The 20,085-nt window shown below is 42.0% G+C and overlaps 1 protein-coding gene across 5 annotated transcripts in view; it reads right to left on the bottom strand.

Annotated features, from left to right (window-relative positions):
• Positions 1–20,085, bottom strand: part of LOC6550362 — a 103,854-nt gene that overhangs the window by 35,041 nt on the left and 48,728 nt on the right. For 4 of the 5 annotated variants that reach the window (XM_026981915.1, XM_026981912.1, XM_026981914.1 and 1 more), the window contains one exon: positions 15,314–15,386. The exons of the other annotated variant lie outside the window; for it this stretch is intronic. The gene's annotated coding sequence lies outside the window, so the exon portion shown is untranslated. The remainder of the gene's footprint in view (positions 1–15,313; positions 15,387–20,085) is intronic. 5 annotated transcript variants of the gene reach the window in all.

The following is a 20,085-nucleotide window of genomic DNA, read 5'->3' as shown; positions in this document are numbered from 1 at the left end:
GATATAAACTTTGTGATGAAAAACTATTAGGCATTTGACTAAATAACTTTAAATAGCTAGATTTTGTAATTCTATTGGTTGTTTATATCATTTCGGTTTGCAAATCACCTGCTTATAATCGGACTACCGCAGATTTTCATGTATTCACGTATATATAGTAATCTGATTCGCACTTTTTTGTGGTGCGCTTCGTCACTAGCAGTTTTGAACTTAAAGGTCTTAGCCTATAATGGAATCCACGGCTTCAGTTGAGCTGGCCAACACACTTCGTTTGGCCAAATTTGATCGGAATTGACTTGCGGCGTACTCCGTTCCAAAGTAAAAGGAGTACCCCATTGTGAGCACTCAAAAAGTTCGCCTCTTCGGGCACTTTTTCTGACTTATCACAACGCACTGCCTGGTCGCCATCACCGTCCCACAATGCAAGTCGTCTGATGTGTCCTTGGCTAATGCCAAAGATCTTTGTTTCGCTCCCGGTGTTCCCATTCCATTGTCGAGAATCCGTATTCATATTCCCGCCGGAGGGTAGCAGCAGCAGTAGCAAGTAGGAGGACTGTTGTTGGCTGTCGCCGTCGCTGGGACACATTCTCCAATCTCCAAGCCACCCATCTTCTATCCCCATCCCCATCCCCATCACCATGCCCATGCCCATCCAGCTCCTTTGTGGGCCGAAATATCGGACAAGCACTTGTCACTTTTCACTGCAGTTGGCAACAGCATCAGCATCAGCAGCTGCAGCTGAACAGAGGACAGGAGCGGAAGGCGGAATGGGTTGAACGTTGAGCGTTGGATAACATAGAGCGGGATGGATAAGATGGGGCAGGCGTCTCGCATGGCTGATGCTAAAAATGCATCATACCAGATGCCACAGAGACGAGACACTCCGTCTCTGAATAGGTCATTAACTTTGGCTAGCATCGCCACTTGGAGGAGTGCGGTGCTCTTTAAATTGATTGAAGCGATTTAAAAAGTCTTTCGCTGGTCGAAAATGTTTTGATTACAAAAACTCAGGTGGGAAAAATGGAAAAGTATACATACGTATGTATATCTAGCAAAGCAAAGAAGTGAGATGCGGGAAACTGGCGGTTAAATCTGGAAAACGTTTTCGTTTTATTCGAATTCGTTTGGCTTTTTGGTGCTCACACTCGCACCCACACTCGCACTCACACTGATGCCAGCCCACGTTTCACCATTCCATTTAAAAAGCAATTTGATTTATTTGCCATGCAAACGTCAAACAGCGACAAGAACAATGCTAGCGACAACAAACAGTAACAAACAACAACAAACAACAACAAACAACAGCAAACAACCAGCAAACAACCATCGCTTATTGTTGTTCGTGTTGGTGTGGTTGTTGCGTTGGTTGTAACTGTGGTTCCTGCTGCTGCTGCTGCTGCTGCTGCTGCTGCTCCTGCTGCTGATTTGGCCAACTCTGTTTTTGTCAGGCAGCACTCGTGGCATAAAACATACCAGACTGACTCCATCCATACGTATACGTATACGTACACAGCCACCCAGTCAGCCAGTCAGCCAGTCAGCGCAATGTATAATTATAATGGCATTTTGCCAAAATGCTTTACAAAAAATGAAACACAAACACATGTTTCTATGTCAAGGCGATGGCCCCCAATATGGGGGCGTGGCAGAGTACAGTATAATGTGTTCGGGGCATCATAGTTGGCCGACTCTACTGCAACATGGCGCATTGAGCGTATGGTAAACTTTCGGCAGGACCCCAAACACAAAACCAACATGATAGCACTGATATCATTGAGGATTCCACTGAAATTGAAACTGGGAAATGCCGCACTACAGTGTGCTTTCGGTCTCCTGGGTAAGTAATCCAATTGGTATGCGCTCGCAACGGGCATTTACGCTTCTAAAAGTTACTTCTGCAGTTTGTTATATGGCAAATGCAATCGATACAATTATCGGTACTATCGATTCAGCGGGCATCAATAGTTTTGAAACTTCATCGATAGTATTCCTAATTTTGTTCGTTTTTTCTTTTTTCGTGATGTAGCCTCTTGAAACACCATACATATCTGTAATTATCTACAATTTATCGTAGGATATTTAAAATGATCGTATATTAACATTACTATATATGCAATATTGAAAATACATATAAATAAAATTCAAGTCGCAGTGCTATAATCATGGAAAACCACATCACTCGTCTGCCTCAGTGCGTTGCACATGATGAGAAGCAGCCAGAATATCGATTGGGTTGCCCAAGTCATAATTTTGTTAAGAATAGTTTAGCTCAAACTCGGGGGGCGAGGGAGGAAATTCCTGAAGGAGACAAGTGAAAGGGTTAACGATGGGCGTGGCTTGATGGGATGTTGGGTGGCTGGGTGGCTGGTTTGACGGGCTGATGGGTTGATGGAAAATTGGTGAGCAGCAAAACGGGGGCAGAACATTATGAAAATGTCGTTTTCGTTGTTGTCGCTGTTGCCGTTGTCGTGGGCAACATATAAATTGCATTTTGGAAAATGTTGCATATCATATATAAATGTAAGGGAAAATAAATCAACTTTGTTGACATTTGTCAGTGTTTTTTCTTTCTTTTCAGCATTTTCATACTTTGGTCGTTGCCCTGCTGTTGCTGTTGTTGCACTTGCAATATATTTGTCGCTGCAATTGTTATTGTTGTTGGCGTATATGTTTATGTTCTGTTCCTGCTGATGTTTCTGCAGCTATTTCAGCTGCTGCGCTGCCTCGAATCCAAGCACAAAATTCAGTTTTTGTGTGTTCTTTCCACTATACCCCTATACACCACTCTGCTTTCTCCACCTCCCCTGGTTTTGTTTCGTTTCATATTTTTTATTTCCCCCCCATGTTTTTGCCTCCATTTCATATTTTAGCCCTCTGCGCTAGAGAAATGTCAAGCGCACTTGCACGACCTCCCAGCCACGCCTTTCAACTGAGTGCTCCTTATGATTCTGCTGTGTTGACTGACAAAATGCTTCTAAGTGCACAATATTGCTCACATGGCTATGTGGGCGTTCGCCGAGAGACGGGGGATTCCCCAGACTACCCGGATTACCCGGAATCCCTCGGATGCTCGTGGGTGCCAGGGGAACCAGACTGACAATAAGCAAATGACTGGAGCAACAAGACGAATGCGCAGCACCGAAAGCAGAGCACAGAGCAAGACTTTTCGAAAACTTTTAAAAGGATCTCCATCTCACACTCTGTCTGGGCTAATGCGAGTTTGCCCGGAACTCATTATCTGCTAGATTCACCGGGTCACCGAAAGCTACCTGGTACATAAATACACTTGGAGAACACAAGTTGCACTGCTGGGGACTTAACAACGGTTGCTTGCTAAAAATAATGGTTAACTTTCCTTATAAGCACTCAGCCACATGGAAAAGTTGCTGGGTTCTGTAAGCTCATTTACCATATTAAGGTGGGCGGTCGGTTTTGCCCCCTGCACTTTGCGCGTTACAACACATTTCAGTTGAAATCATAATGGAACGTAACACCAATCTGATTAAAAATTGTGGGCGAGTGGTCACTTTCGCTACGTATGATTTCAAAAAAATAAAGTCACTCCCCAAGTAAAGAAAGTTAAACAGAGTGTTACACTACCAATAGCTAGTGTACCGCAGGACAGTTGGACAAAAATTAAATTAATTAATTAAATTAAAAATATTATTAAAAATAATTTTAAAAAAATTTAAATTTAAACTTATAAGAAATTCAGCCTTATTTTTTGGAATTTCTACATCATATCTCAGAAAAACTGAAAAAAAATATAAATTTATAAATTTGAATGCAGGCTTTTAGAGAATTGCAGAAACATTTAGAGGTATGCCACTTCGAAATCCGATTAGGATAAGTTGAGTTATGGCGTTTAGAACTTCAGCCTTGGTACATTTTTTCATTTTTTTGAATTTCTACATCATAGATCAGAAAAATTTAAAACAAATTAAAGAAAAATAAATTTCTAAATTTGAATGCAGATGGAAACGCACTGCCATTTGGAGTTGGTTGGCACTTAAATGGGTTGTGCTGTACGGTCGGGAAATATTACAACATTTAAGCATCGATGCAGTGCCCTCGCAGCCTATAAATCAGTGTCTTTAACGTGCTCCAAATGTTTTTCCCCCGCCCAGATAACTTATCTTGGAGTCACTGGGCTAAAAATAAAGTCGACGGAACGCCGTGGTGTCATTTCGAGAACAAAAACGCCTCTTCGCAACGCTACCCGATAATGATAATATTGAATTTGCCTGATAAGCAACAAAGCCGCTTATCGCACACACACTTTCGATAAGTACAAAGCTTTCCCCGCCGCCATAAATCAAAAGTGAATGTTCAACAAAAGCGTACAAAATGCAAAGAGCAGCAGTGCAACATTTACTACATTTGGCCAACTCATTCCGATTCCGTTCAACTGCAGCTGCGTTAAATGTGCGCATTGATTTGGTTCTGGTTTTTCATTTTGATTTTCGATTCTTGTGTTCTTGTGTCACTCTGGTTGTTTGTCAACTCGTGGCGCATATTTAAACTTTACGCGAAACACACAACACACAAAGTACAGTAACTAAAATGAACTTTGTGTGCCACAACCCCTATTTTTTTGGCATTTTTTGTTGTGGTGCTGAAGTTAGTTGTGCGTTGAGTTCCATTAGATGTCATTACAAGCCATAAAAAGTGCACACATTTGGTGAATGCAAACTACAAATGTTTTTCCCACGCATGTCGACTGGCTGATTAAGTTGGCTCAAAATGTTTACCTTTCGCACAGTGAAAGAGTAATGAATGGCTGCTTTTTGGCCAAGTATCGCTAATGAACGTAGATATGTCCAATCTGAGTTTACTAACCAAATTTGCCACAATGATCACATGGATTGGTGTGAAAAAAGGTCCTTCAAGCTTTTCGTTGCATTCAACTTTTCTTTCGTTCTTTTGCGCATAGTCATTTTCGAAAACAAACCAGTCAAATACTTGATTCAGAAAAAACGCGGTCTGCTCCGTTTCGGTGTGTATGTTCATATTAATTTGGTTTCAATGTATTGAACCTATTATCCCATATCTGCGTCCATTCAGCTGATAAAACAATATTGACTAAAAGTTTTTATGCTGCACACATGGAAAAGTGATTTAAATTCAAATTAAATTCTTAAAAATAGCAGAAAGGAACGCTTTATAGTTAAATTTCAGTTCCTATTTTCGCAGAAAAGCATTCGACTTGTTTTATAATGAAACCCCCTAACCGAAATTCTGAATATTTATCAATAATCCTGCGAAATTCTACAAAGAACTGCGTAACGAAAGTAACACAGCTTGCGCTTAATTTCTGCTCGAAGCATTTTGATTTCCTATTTAAAAGCCCTTCTGTCTCACAAAGTGTCAAAAGTGGGCGAATTTGGCTATCACCCACCCAATCGTTGTGCCACATTTAAGGCCGTTTTCAAAGGGAATGGTAAATAGAGGCAACTAAATGGGTTTTTCTCGGCCCTTGCTCAAATCTCTTATCAATCACAAGGGAGCCACATTTGATTTTTGACTAAAGGAGACATTTGTGACACCCCAGCTGGTAATTGTTTGTAAATGCTGATCTCTCGGGAGCCATTTCCAGTTGGCCAAGAGCAAAAATCGTGAATGTAGGACAGCGTTTGAGGGCCCGCCTAATTAGTAGCGCCAAGTGGGCGGTGATGGGTGGTTTCTGGGCGCTTTCTGGGTGGTTGTGGGTGGCTTCCGGGCTGTCTCGAACATGAAACATGTTGCACGGCCTTGAGGGGACGACTTTCCACTGTTACTGCTGCTGACGTTTTGGCCCATGTTGCTGCCACAAATGCCGCCAATGTAACATTGCTGCTGCTGCCGTTGCCGTTGCCGTTGCCGTTGCCTAATGAGCGTCAATTAAAGTGGCATTAACGCAGCTCGGACGGCCAAGTGGGACCCACCAAAGCGATCCGATCAATCAAGGCACAATGGTAAGGTGATTGCTGCCAAAGGGAAGCCTTTTTGCCTTTTGCTTAGCATATTTTTGCTGTGTGTGTGTCGTTACTTGTGTGTTGTTTGTGAATGTTTGTGGGTGTTTTTGTGTTGTTTGTGGGTGTTTCTGGGTGTTTTCGCCTCGCCCCGCTTTTTGCGTGGAAATAAATTGAGTGGAAATAATTTTTTTATGTTCTCCCTGCCTTTATCTGCCACCCATTTTGCTCTTTTCTGTGCGTTGCGTTGCGTTGCGTTGCGTTGCCTTTTTATGAATTTGTCGTTCGTCTCTCGTTTGCCTCGCCCGTTTTATTGTTGAACTTAAGTAGATTATTTGTTTATTAACACAAAAGGCAGTCGGACCCAAGCGGAAAAGGCATAGACCCAAGACCCAAGACTCAAGACCCAAGTCGTCGCCATTCCCTAGTAGCCAACTGGTCAGTAGCAGTGGCTTTTTGTGGGGAAATTGCCTTATTTTTCATACTTTGCCTAGAACACAACGAGTGTACTTATTGTTATTGGCCTACTTGCTGACATTTTCATTAACAGGGTAAATAGGGAAACAAAAGAAAACGCTTTAATCGACCGGCATAACTTATAAGTACCTGCTATCCAGCCCCTTTGTACGATAACATACATTTATATATATCACTAGCGTTTTTCTATCACTTTTCTAGATGTGGGCAATTTGCTTAGATTCCTATATATTTTATTCTATGCATTGAGTGCCCAAGACATAGTAGTATGTTTTGAAAAACGATAATGTCAAGTCTTCCTCCGCATTGGCCAGCGTTTTAATCAAATTAGTAGTATACCTGTGGGTATATATTACCAATGCAAAGTTTTTTGCCCCGAAAACTTTAAATTACGAACGCTCCCGAGTTTTATGGCTTCTGGGGATTGGCGGGGTGGTGCGTGGCGGGCAGGAAGGAGCGGAAGGAAGGAGTGATGGTGTCGCCAGATTCTGATTTCGTTCGTCATTTGAACTTTGCTGGTTCAGCGCGCCCATCGATTGCCAGACTCCGGCGTTTAATTTTGTTTTGGCCATCGCCGAACTGATGGCGGATGGTGATGTCACCGGTGATTCCTTGATGCTTCTGACAAGCCCCGCCAAACCCCCTTGCCGGATGTTATAGAGGGCCCCTCCTCCGTCAAGCTCATTATCAGAAGTAATTTAACTTTGGGGCCGCTTCTTCGCTAATGAAGAGTCCCCCCGAGCGCTCCACCTTTTAACAAGCAGCTGTTCCGGTCATCTGAAAGCTGCCATTTTCCGGAAAGGTTGAGAATCGCCTGGAGGCGGAAAATTATTGCCGACAAAATTAAATTGCAGTCGAGCATCCGGTAAAGTTTCGGTTAACGTACCCTAATGATTGACCACTTTTTTCAACCGAAAGTTTGGTTTAATATTTGATTTGACCTATGAAAGTCATATGAGTGCTCATTCAAAGGCAAAGGCAGCTTAAACCGCAAAACAATTTACAAAGTATACATTTTGTGAGTTAATCTGGTTGAAATTTTGCTTTCGGTCGAATACTATTGATGCAAAAATGTGTTCAAACGTGAAGCGATGTAAAAAGCGGTAGAATCGCCGAATTAAATGCGATATTTCCAAGAACTTTGCATACAAATCTCTAGAAAATGATTTTCAAAATTGATAAAAATTGTTTTTCTGCTACAAACGGCAAATCGTCTTTGGGTAAACCCAAATTTGAATATTTTGTTGGAGGTGAGCGCACTCACTGACTGGCGCCGAAATATTGATGTCGTTGTTAGTGGCATTTGCATTTGCATTTGCATTTGCATTTTCAGATTCAGTTGGGAACTGAGCTGGGGCACTGAAATGGGTGGCGGCGGATGGCAAACAGAATGCCATTTCTATATTTGCTTTTTCTCCATTTTCTTCTTCTTTTTTATATTTTATTTTATTTTATTTCATTTTTTTTTGAGCAATGCACAAACATAAATATAAACGAGTGCCGCGGGCGTTGGAGGGGCAGAGAAGCGCATTCAGAAGTCGGTCTTTAAAGGCGCTGATGGAAGTAGATGGTGAATTGTTACTGGTGAAAATGCTGCCGACGCTGACAATCGCAGCGATTTCTTTGTAATTTCATCGATTTTGGCAACGACTTGGCTCCTGATGCCTGATAAAATTAATGAACATTCAGAGCTCTGACCTGAAAAATGAAATGCACCAGCACCAGCACCAGCACCAATGCAATGTCGTTTTGCCTTGGCAGTTGTGTTTTGCTGCTGATGTTGCAGTTTCACTTGATTTCCAAAGCGATTCGATTCGATTCGATTCGAGTCGCAAAGGGGCAAGAACGATGGGGTGGTCTTTAACGGGAGCCTTTCGATGATTGAGCAGGCAAACAAAAACAAAATCAATTTATTTGCGATTATTCAACGGCTGCAACAACAGGGCAAAACATCACAAAACATCGCAGAGCGGAATGGAGCAGGAAAGCAGCTAAATCAATGGCCAGTGGCTATTGTGTTTCAAGGAGCTGCCCCTCGAACAGTTGAATGAATAAACAAGATATGCTCTTCAGTAAGTGGGGGCTGAATAAAGTGAAATCGGTTTATTGCAACTAATTGCATTCAATTGAACTTTTATGGGCTACTCACTCCGCACTTGCAGCTGCTAATAATGCATCGGATAACTTACTTCTTGCTGCTCCGTTAAGTAAACTCTGCCACGGGCTTAATCAGCAATGCAATATTGCCCTTGGCATTCGACAACGAGTGTAAATCGCCGGAGGATGAGCTGGTATGCACTGGATGCAGTGGATTCAGGGGCTACTGGGGATGCATACCAAAGTGTTTTCAAAGGAAAGGTCAAGTGGTCGGTCGAGCCAACAGATGCAAATTGCCAGGGGCTATGAAAAATTAACAAGAGGGCGTAAGTAACCGGTAACTGGTAACTCATTGATGCCAGCCAGCTATATTGAACTCATGGAGCCAATTTATAAAGGCCACACCTAATTTAATATTGTTCAAAAAAGGCATGGAATAATACATACCAAATGCAATAATGGAAAACCATTTCAGTGCTAAAGCCTAAAGCATTTCCCAACAAACAATTTTGCGCATAAATATTATCGCAGCATAAACATAACGTTTTATTTTCAGGACGCAAATGAAGCTTGTTGCAATAAAAATGTATGTTCTAATGAGAGAAAATCCAATAAAAAACATATATAATTTTTGAAAGCCTATAAGTAATAAAGCTTTGCCGAAGTCAAGATTCAGTAAAAGTTGAAATATGCTCCCTGAAAAAACAGAAATACAGCATTTAAATGAACATTTTATGGGTGTGTAAAATATTAACGAACCCGCAGTTGTTGATTATGTGATTGCAATTGCAACTATTGCAACTAGGTGATCGGAAACAGGAAATTGGTACCCAAGAAGCACGCGACTAGCAGTTTTTGGGCATTAAATTGGGTTTTAACCAGCGAAAAACCCTTTAATAAGAGTTGGCCATAAGCTCTTTAGCCATACCGAAAAGGTCCATAAAAATGCGATAAGTGTGGCTCGTGAAAGCATCTAATTTCCATTTCCATCTGCCTGCGGCACTCATAATCCTCAACTCAGCCAACAAATCCCGCACATTTAGCATAAATGATATTATCAGGCAGCCTCATCATCATCATCATCATCTACGCCATCTCCATCTCCATCTCCATCGCCATCCCCACCACCATCACCATCACTATCGTCTAGACCAACTCATCGCACCCAACTGCTCCAATCGAAAACTGTCAACAGCTGGTAGTTGCCTTCGCCTAACCGCTTTGAGTCATCAGGGCAGAAGCCGCCACAATATGGGGACATTGACTGGATGGATCCGCTCCGGACTTGGAAGCACTGATCCCAGACTCCGTACGCCTGCTCAGCGCCCATTTGCCTATCTGGGATGAGCATATAATGCAGGTCATATGCTCATCGGGTTGCCTCGGCAAATTTCCATTCATCCTGCCACTTCAAATTAAATGCGCTTAATGCCTTCATGCGGTTGTTGCCGCTGCAATATGATGCAGTTCAGCCGGCGAGGAGGCGGAATTACATCAGGACACCGCATCTTTACCATACATTATTGTGGTTACGTATAGAGCTGTATGTATACGTACACACATAAGTATGTATGTGCATGTATATACATATGTATACACAGTGCGAGCGAGTAGATTGAAATTAAAATGGAAGTGGAGGAGGTCCTCCTCTTTGCTTGGCATAATTTCTATAAGATTCGCTTGGCTCAGCGAAAGTAGCAACACTGCCGTAAATTATTTATTTTGGGCCAAGCAAGCGACAGCTAAGTGTATGGCAACAAGTGCACAGAGAAAAATATCCTACATGCTATTGTGATCCGTTTCATGATTTTACGCATCATTTTGTAAGGCAAGTGTCACAAAGTATGCAGCACAAAAAAAAATCACCAAGCAACATGGTCAAACATTATTTGTTGCAAACTTTTAGGCGCACACGTTCAATATCCTATCGTGATATTTTGAAACTTTGGAATCCTGGCTCAACATTTCGTATTTTTGCTGCACACTTTTCGCAACCTAAATAATTGATTGATCAGAAACAAAGTGATTTCTGTTGGCATTATATTTGTGGTTAGAAAGCATCTAAAACAAAATAACCGCATACAGGCATAAGTATGAGTGTCAAAATGGCCAATGGCGTCATTTGGGAAACAATTTTGCCAGCTCCAGCACTGAGGCATATTTCTTTGATATTAATTACTGATTAAAAAGATACAAACAATGCAAATCTCAATTTGACCTATAAATACGAAATTAACGCCGAGAGCTGCTTTTTATCCGTGTAGCAAGCAGTAAGTGGAAGCAGCATGGCAATGCCAACGACGACAACATGAAAATGTAGAATGAAATGAAAATTGTTTCATTCTAATTAGAGCAGCAACATTTTGCGCTGAGACAGCAAACAGCAGTGGGGTGGCAAGTGGGTGGTGCCTGGTGGGTGGTGGGTGGTAGGAGGGCGGTTATGGGCCACGACTGTCGACTAGAGATAGACGACAATTAGGCAACGGCTTCGCGAGAAGAAGGTGGTGGGTGGTTGGGTGGTTGGGCGATTGGAATGGGTTTTGGGGATGGCAAGGGGCGTGGGCGGATGGGGGGGCATCAAATTAAATGAGTTGGCGCTTCGCCTGCCCTGCCCTGCCCCCCGCTGCCTACTGCTGAGTATTGCTGAAAGTAAAAGTGTTAAAAAGCTGAGCTGTTCACTTGAAGGTAAATCTGTAGCTCAAGTAAGCAAATGCATGTGTAGCTGTGTGTGTGATTATGACACTTATGTGCTCATTTCTGTCACGCCCCATTTTCGAGGCAAGCGGCAAAAAAGCATGGCAAAAGCAAGAGCATAGCAAAAGCAAAAGCAAGAAGCTGAAGCAAAGACTTGCTTTCAATGATTCGGCGGCTGTCGTGGAAGTTGTGCTTTGCATTTGTTGTTTGTTGTTTGCTGGCGCTGCGCTTTGTTCGTTTCTCGACTTGAAATAGAGAGCATTTGAGACGTATTTAAAAAACAATTAGAGACGGAAAGGCTGGGGGGCAGAGGGGGGCTGGCGTTTCTGGTTACTCAGATTGCTTAATTTCAAAATTCCTGAGTGCCAGTACCACCCCCAGTCATCCCGCCTTCAAAATAAAATTAATTTTTAGCCAAGCGACCGTAAAATGTATAAAAAACAATTATGTTCCTTCCCTCGTCGCTGTTTTCTTGTGTTTTGCCTATTTTTTCTTTTGCCAACATGTGTTAATTGCAGAATAGTTGGTCCATCACACATTTCAGTTTCTACAGCTTGATTAAATTGACTCGTTGAAATAGGATTCTTATGCCACCTGAATTAAACAACCTTCGACGCTGATTGAGGAGAATTCTCCAGGGCAAAGTTCTTTTACCGAATTAGAAATGGCAAGCAATATAAATATGTCATTCTTATTAATGAAATTCCATCTATGATACTTCGGGTTATAATTTATGATGGAAAGCAGATAATTCAATTACTAAATAATGCACAGCACAGTAATTGAATTTCAAGTGGAAAAAATCATGCTTTGTTATTAATTTTTTCACTTTTTGGTTTTTCCTATTTCTCAAATTGATAATCAACCAGGCGAGGGCATTTACTTAATCAAGTGGGCAGCACATCTTTGACAACCAAATTGAATTCATCTTCAATCTGGGCCACTCGATTATCCCTCAAGGCTGTCACAAATTGTTTCCAAAGTTGGTGGTGAGCGTTGTGCATATAAAATTGCAATTTTGAATGCAACTTTAGCCAGCAACGAGATGAGCAGCAGAAAAGCCGTAGAAGTAGCAGTAGCAAAAATGCCAACAAAGAGTGAGCCGAGTAAAATTATACAAGTTTTCACCATCTACCGACTGACTACCCTGACTACCCTGACTACTCCCCAAAGCCCAGTCCCTGTGCCAGTCTTAGACCCATTCCCATGCCAAATCCAGTTGAGTTTCAGACTCATCCCACTCACCTCTCAATTCTCAAATTTAATTAATAGCCTCGCCTCGCCGAATCAGAAATGCTGAAAAAGTTCTCGAAAAAGTGTACACATAAAAATGCTAATAAATGCGTCGCGGTGCTCCTGCTATCCACTCGTTGTGCCACCATTTCATCCTATCCACGTACCCACCTGCAATCCCAGTCGGAGAATCTGGATCTTCGGCTGGTTGCCACATGCATTTCCTGCTCCTGTTGCCCAATTTGGTGCCACTTTCCAATTGCAATCCTTGGCCATGGCCGTAGTGTCAACCCAAAAATGAAAGTACCCCGGAGTTACAGTTTTGGTTATGGTTACGGTTTTGGTTTTGGTTTTGGTTTTGGTTTTGGGTTTTCGGGCTGTGAGCCTGAGGAGCCAACTCAAGGCAACTTAGCCCTGGTTCGATGCCTTGCAATTTGGCCGATTGTGCACGTAACATGAAATCAAGTAAAATACACGAATTACATTAGCCCTTTGCGTGCCATGCGCCATTTGTTGCAAACGTGACAGTCGAAGTCGAAGTCGAAGGATACGCTCCTGCTCCTGCTCCTGCTCCTGCTCCTTCAGACACCCCATACTCATTACCGGTCATATTTTACGCTCCCTGTGGCCATAACCAAAAATGTGGAGCACTCCGTGCTGTCACTCGAGTCCAAGGAGCGGAGGCTGGGCAAAGGACACTCCATTTTGAGGCCCATTTGACAGCTGGAGAAACTCGCTCGGCAAAAGAAAACACGCACACTCACACGCACAAATTTAAGAATTCGGACATGACTTGGATTATGATGTCGTGAAAAAATGTTGATTTTTTGACCCGCTCGAACACCCAGAGATATTTTAAACTACAGATTAAACCCTACCTCTGCATTGATAGCCGCATATCAGTCGGGCATGTTCTGAGCTTGGTTTGTATATTGCTATGTTTGAGCTAAAATAAGATTGATGACTGAAGAGTGTTATTTTTTAAGGGGAAAATGTACAGTGATAACCCCAGTGCCCACTGTCATTAAACATTAAGAACTCAATTGTCGTTTGGAAAGCACAATGTTTACAGTTTCGCTTGTCACACAAGCAATGGCTCTATAAAAATAAAAATATTAATGGTGTGCCCATGTGAAGCTTAATTTATTAATATTTAAATTACCCGGGATTATTTACATGAGTAAATAACAGCGCGTATGTACATTTATACTATATGACCTGCGTGTGGACTAATGGCCAACAGCCTGCTACTCCCTCTCCATTTGTGGCATCGAATTATGGACACTCTTGTACAACAATTTAATTAACTATAATAAAAATATATATATATATATGAATATATAAAAGAAAAAATTAAAATAAAACTTTCTTCTTCCTTCCACACAACAATGAGTTTGAGCTCCCAGCGTTTTGGAGTGTATAACACAGAATATATACACTGAGGCTAGTTAAATCTGCAGACCATATGAACTATTAAATATTTATAAGAGAATTTGCATTATTGTTCCCCCTATAAGCCGCTTGAAAAGCCCGAGTCGCGCAAGTGTAAGGGCAATGCAGGATTTGCCCCATTTTTTCGCTGATCACGATCATTTGTCAGGCGCGCATTACAGTGTTCAACTTCAGGAGCTCCAGTCCGTCTGGGGTGGTCATAAATTGTTCCTTTGCATGCCGCAGTGGCGGATAATGCAGCTCAGAAAATATTAATTAAAAATACAACGCGTGTGGTGCGAGTGGGTGGGTGTGCAAATTAGTGCCAAAGTAACCATTCGGCTGGGGAAATGTGTGAGGAGTGGCTTAGTACAGGACTGCGCTACGCAGGAGCTAATATAAATGGTAATGGTGAAATGGGTGAAAGGGGAAAGGGGGAAGAGCGGGAAAAGTTGGCAGACAATAAGTAACCCCAGCTAGCAGCAAAAACTGTTGAAATTAATGAATATACATTGTTAAATGTATTTAATTAAAGCACCAAAAAGTAAGCAAAATGTGCGGAGTGGTTGGTAAAGCCACTGAAAGCCGTTTCAAGTGCAGATGAAGTTTCAAAGCAAGCAACACAAACAGACATAATTTACCACAACAACCTTTGCCTAAATAAGACGCCACAAAGTTGATAAATACCCGCCCATTCGAAAGTAACTACTTCATTCCACCTTATTTCCCTGAAACTTAATGTATATGGGTATAACCTTTTTAGGGTTTTAAGACATTGGTTATTATAGATAGATAGATTCACGTTTCATGAAGATAAGTTCAAATGAATTTCTTTTCGAATTGCGCAAAATGCGTACTTCGTGTACCTCGGCATAAGATTTATTTATTAGCATTACAATATTTCATCGATGTGTCAACAAAGTTTTGGCTTCGATGCTGCTTATGCAGTTATAGCTGTCGCTATCATTTCATGAAGGAGCAATTGCCACAAATAAATCAATGTTATTAAATGCTGTTAACGTATACCGCATATTTATACTGTGTGACTTTTTGTTCGCCGTCCTGGTAGCCACTTAAACCATTTAAATTTTATTATTTGTTTGGAACGAGGGTGGTATTTGCACCATAAATAACGTCTATATGTACGCATTTGTACATTTCGTTTGTCAATGAGATATTTAATGTGTTCAATATGATATTATATGATTTTTTATTTGATTTTAGAACTAAACAATGCCAACAAATTGTCACTGAAAAATACATATGACTTGTTCTTCAATAAATAAAAGAATTGTTTCAATATTATGTTGCTTTTCAAGTTTTAGAACTGTTTCGTAATATTTTCAAACAAACATCAAGGAAATGTTATAGATATGTATAAATTATATAGGTTAAAGCTATTTTATACAACTATTAACGACGAAGCTTACCAATGCTTTCTGAGTTAAAATATAATACGCTCTCGACGTGAATATCCCGATTATGCTGGAGATGCATTCATACCTGAAAAAATAGGAAACATCCTTGGTTAATAATTATGTGTTGTAAGAGAAGGTATGAATGTGAATATATGACATACAGATTTTAATGTTACATGAATTAATTTAAGCGTTATGCCTTTTGAGGCAAAATTAACATTGTCAAAATCGATAAATCACGCGATGAAAAAGTACATTGTTTTCGTGAATAATATCTTTAACACTTTAATGTGATGCACGCATATGTGTGGCTAATTGTTTGATTTGCGGACACTTTTCCCACGGCCAATTACGAAATTAAATTAATGTATGTAAGTCCACGCAGCGGAATCAGAAACAAAGGCAACAGCAGGCAAAGAGTAAACGGTCAATATCGATTTTCGACCCCACACAATAACGGAATGCACTTTAATTAAAATTTATACTGTACTTAAGATGTAAACTGATGATTTCCCTTCGTGCCTAACATAAATTCGAAAGTTATACAACTTAATAAAATAACCCTGTAATACAAGTATATTAATAAAAATTAAGCATAAAGTTTATGGAAAAATAGGAATATTTTGGCTTACAACATTTCAACCCTATGTCCTTGATTTATTTTAATTTGTACGCTTACAGGGTATTCAAACCTCTGCCTGCCGAAATGAGCTTCTCCGCCTCGTTCATCTTTTTGCGTGACCATGCTGGGTCACAAACCACGTGACCCATCTTTTGTCTCCACGCACCCAACCAGACAACCGCGAAGCGAAGCAGCCACTCCCCTTTCCGCGCCCACAAATGGGATTGGAGATTGGAGGCGCCACAGTTTCACAGTTTGGGTCAGGAGCAGCAGTTGGTAGTGGTTTATGTAGCGACGCCTGCCAAAAAATATTTATACCAACGTGTGTACATGTGTACGTATGTTGCGTATACGCCGTGGTGGCAAAAAGTTTCGGCCCAGGGCAAATGTATTCACACTACGAGGAGGCATCGAGTGGCCATAAATAAGATACTAATGCAACTTAAATAAGACAATAATATGGGGAAAATCTGCCGGGAATTGGCGCCAATGATATATATTCTGCATAAGTAGACTGGCTGGCGGAAATAACAAAACAAAAAGAATCTGAATTCATAGTTGAAGATGCGATAATTTATTTAATCTCAGCTTAGATTTACCTGCAGTCGCTCTAGCTCTAGCCCTCCAATTTCACCGGGGTCAGCTGCGATTTACAGTGGCTCTGCATGTCGACTTGCCTAGGTATTTATTCAGAGGATACTCCGCCACTCGACACTCGCCACTTGCCACTTGCCTCTCGCATCAATTGCCAAATCCTTCTGTCGACAGTTGCCCCACCTTCTGTGCCGCTTAAGGAACTTTTTTCACTCAATCTGCTGCCCGCGTCGCATCCTGGAGGTGTCTAGCAGGTCGATCAAGCGCTGGATGGATGGATGGATGAACGCCAGAATGGATGGATGGATGGATGGATAGATGGATGGGTGGACGGTTGCATACACTCATCTCTTGCTTAAAACATCCAAGAACAATCCAAGTAAATCTGTTGTCTTAACACATAATAAATCAGCCACATTTTGAATGGCCATTTCGGCATTATGGGCATTGACTTTGACTTTGAATGGAGCGGAATGAAGGCGTTGGCGTTGGCGGTGGCCAACCACCGATCCACCCACCCACTTGCCGGTGCCAAATTAAATATGCCGCACTTCAGGCGATGCCACTCAGGCGATGCCTCAATCAATCAATCACAGCCAACAGCTGCCGCTTCAGCTGATGCTGATTCGTAGACTTATGTCCTAGCTGCTTTTGCTTTTCGTCCTTGTTGGTTAATTAAATACGCTCATAAATTCAAAAGCCCCATCGTCGTCGTCGTCGTCGTCATCATCGTCGTTGTTGTCGTCTTATTCTTATTCTTAGTCAAAGTCTTAGTCATGAATGCCTGCCCCGCATTGTTGTTAGCTTGTTGTATCATTGTGTCACTGAAGCCGCAGAAATGTCAGAGAGTTTTGTGCTTCAGTTTCTGTTTTGCCGACGAAAGAGCTACAGTTCCAGGGTCAGAGGTTGAGTGGTTCGGGTTCCAAGATCCACGGCAGCTGTTGTTTGTTTGTCGCTCCGAATGCGACAACAATGCACCTGAAGACCGCTTTTACCTTGGCCCATTCCCATTCCCATATCCATTCCCACTGCCCACTTTCCACTCCATCTGCTTCAGTTTCTGCTGCTCCTCCTCCGGAATCCGGAATCCCAGCCAGAAGTCGCCGCTTCGGGCCTATGAATGCAGACAGCTTACGGCGAAAGAATTGCTCGATTGGAACCCCTTTGAGCTTGAAATCAAGTGTTCTGTTGTTGTTAATGTCGCTGCTCAGACATTGAGCGGCTTATTGATTGATTGAATGGCCTTGAAAGGATTGCCCTCCACTGCCCGCGTCAAGTGCTCAAGTGCGAAGCAAAAATATTGATCGAACTGCGAATTGAGGAATGGAGAACGCAAACGTACGCAATTGCACTTCACTCTGAACGTAGGCTTTTAAAAAGGGAAACCCCGGATGAGCTGCGCAGATAAAAACAAAAGCACAAAACTATATACATTTTGCATTCGGCCAAAAGGCTGTTTGCATTCTCACAAAGGAATGCGCTTTACACTTTCCGCTTTCCCAATTACCTCGATATATATGGTTTTATATTTATGCAAAATTAATTTTGTATTAAATTATCACCCACTTATTAATCGATGTTAACTATCTATGAGAACATGGAATTATGAAAATGATTATTTAGTACAAATCGTTTCAAACAGTATATACTTTTTTCTAATAGTGCCGTCAAAGCGAGGAGCCTTTTTATAGTTACTAAACATCAAATAACTTAAAATCTGGTTGTGCCAACTAGATTTCAAAGTGTGTGTTTTAAGAGCTGACAGTTCTGCAGCCCATTTCTTTCCGTGTGTCCATTAAAATCATGTGCGCCTTGTTAAATCTGCAGTACAAGATTATTGGAGCAGCGAGGCATTGTGGCAGGCAGAAGCCAAATTGATTTTGATTGACCTCGCGCCCTGCGTCCGCCACTTGTCGCCTATATGTGTGGCAAAGTTTTGGGGTCCCAGCAGGGCGCTTTCCCTGATTTTCCCACTTTTGCCGCATTTCCCGCTTTTCCCGCTCTTCTCTCTTTTATGTGATGACAACTTAAGGAGCGAGTCTCAACTTTTAAATCGAACTATCGACTATACTTTGAGCAAGTGTAAGAGTGCAAAATGCTCCCTCAGCGCACTTTAAACCTATAAAGCCCCCCACTTTTACCGCAATTTAATATTTTGCAACAACTCACACAAAAGTTTTCCACCAGAGCCGCAAATTCGTATTAATCCAACTATGGGTGGCCAGGAACTCGGGGATCCAAGCATCCAAGCATCCAAGGATCCAAGGATTCGAGGAACCAGGGTAGATTGACAATGTCGGCGGGATGAGGGGAAATGGTGGCCAGAGTGCAAAGTGTCTCACAAGTCCACTTGACACTAATAACAGATTTTGCGGTCGCTCGAAAAGTTGAGTAAGCACTACAACAACTGCAATGACCGACAGTTTCTTTCCATTCCATTTGACCACAAGCGCTCCTAACCCCTCCTCCATAGTTGAATTTGACCAGAATCGAACGATTTATATACTATGACAGCCTTAGGAAAAATCCTGTCATTCATAATGGTAATTGTATAACAGTCTTTTCCGAATTTTGGCCCATCAATGGCAACAGAGCTGTGTATTTACAAGGAGTTTACAGTATTATCCCTTCACTTTGTTCAGTTTCAGCAATAACACTACGCTGTACAGTGTGTTATTTAGCGATAGTTAATGGTCTAAAATATTTACTTTGCAAGCTAAGTTCCCTGAAGTGAAGCGAACATTTTGGTTTGCTCAACCTTCCTTTTAATAGTACATCTATTTTCGTTTATTGAGTGTGCTAAACTAAATTCGTAATTATGTTTTGGGTGCACGTGGGGCAAAGTCGAGAGCTACGTAAGCCCGATTCTTGGCATCGTTACGAAGTGCGGCGTTAATTAATTCGTTACATAATCGGCAAATAACTCAGTAGTATCGCTGCCGGCTACTTTTTGACTTTTGTGGCGCCGCTGCTGCGGTGGGCTCAAAATGAAAATGAAAAGTTTTGGGCCTACGGCCTGGCGGTCATAACTTCAGCTTTAACGGCGCGCAACAACCCGCAGCGATGCGATGTCAGATAAAGAAAAGGCAGATATTTACACAAAGGGGTGGGTGTAGGGGGGGGTATGAAAACATTTACCACCCATTTACCATTTACCATTTCCCATTTTCCCCTCAGCAACCTTGAAACTTTCCACAGGCCACTTTCAGAACCCCCAATATCGGCGGCATCGCATCTGGCGAACAAATCTCGCTCGCAATTCGGAAATGTCCAAAAACTGTTTTGCAGCCCATTGCGTGTGCTTGGGCAGAATGCTCCAAAATCCCTCTGAGCTCCATCCTGTGTTCCCCCAACGTGCATACATACATATGTATGTGGGGAGCAGATAGTTCCCCTTTTATTCTTTTGGGGTAGCTGGGAGCTGGGCGCTGGAAGCTGGGAGCTGGTCGGTAGGATGTTTGGGATATTTGGCTGAAATGGCGGCCTGCTGCCTGCGGGCCAAAAACTGTTAAATTATTTTTTTATTGCCGGGCAGGAGGAGGAGCAGAGTGGCGCTCCTTTATGAAGG

Source organism: Drosophila erecta, unplaced genomic scaffold, assembly GCF_003286155.1.
Source record: "Drosophila erecta strain 14021-0224.00,06,07 unplaced genomic scaffold, DereRS2 tig00000126-arrow-pilon, whole genome shotgun sequence".
NCBI classification, from domain to species: Eukaryota; Metazoa; Arthropoda; class Insecta; order Diptera; family Drosophilidae; genus Drosophila; species Drosophila erecta.
This window is presented reverse-complemented; position numbering and strand designations above follow the sequence as displayed.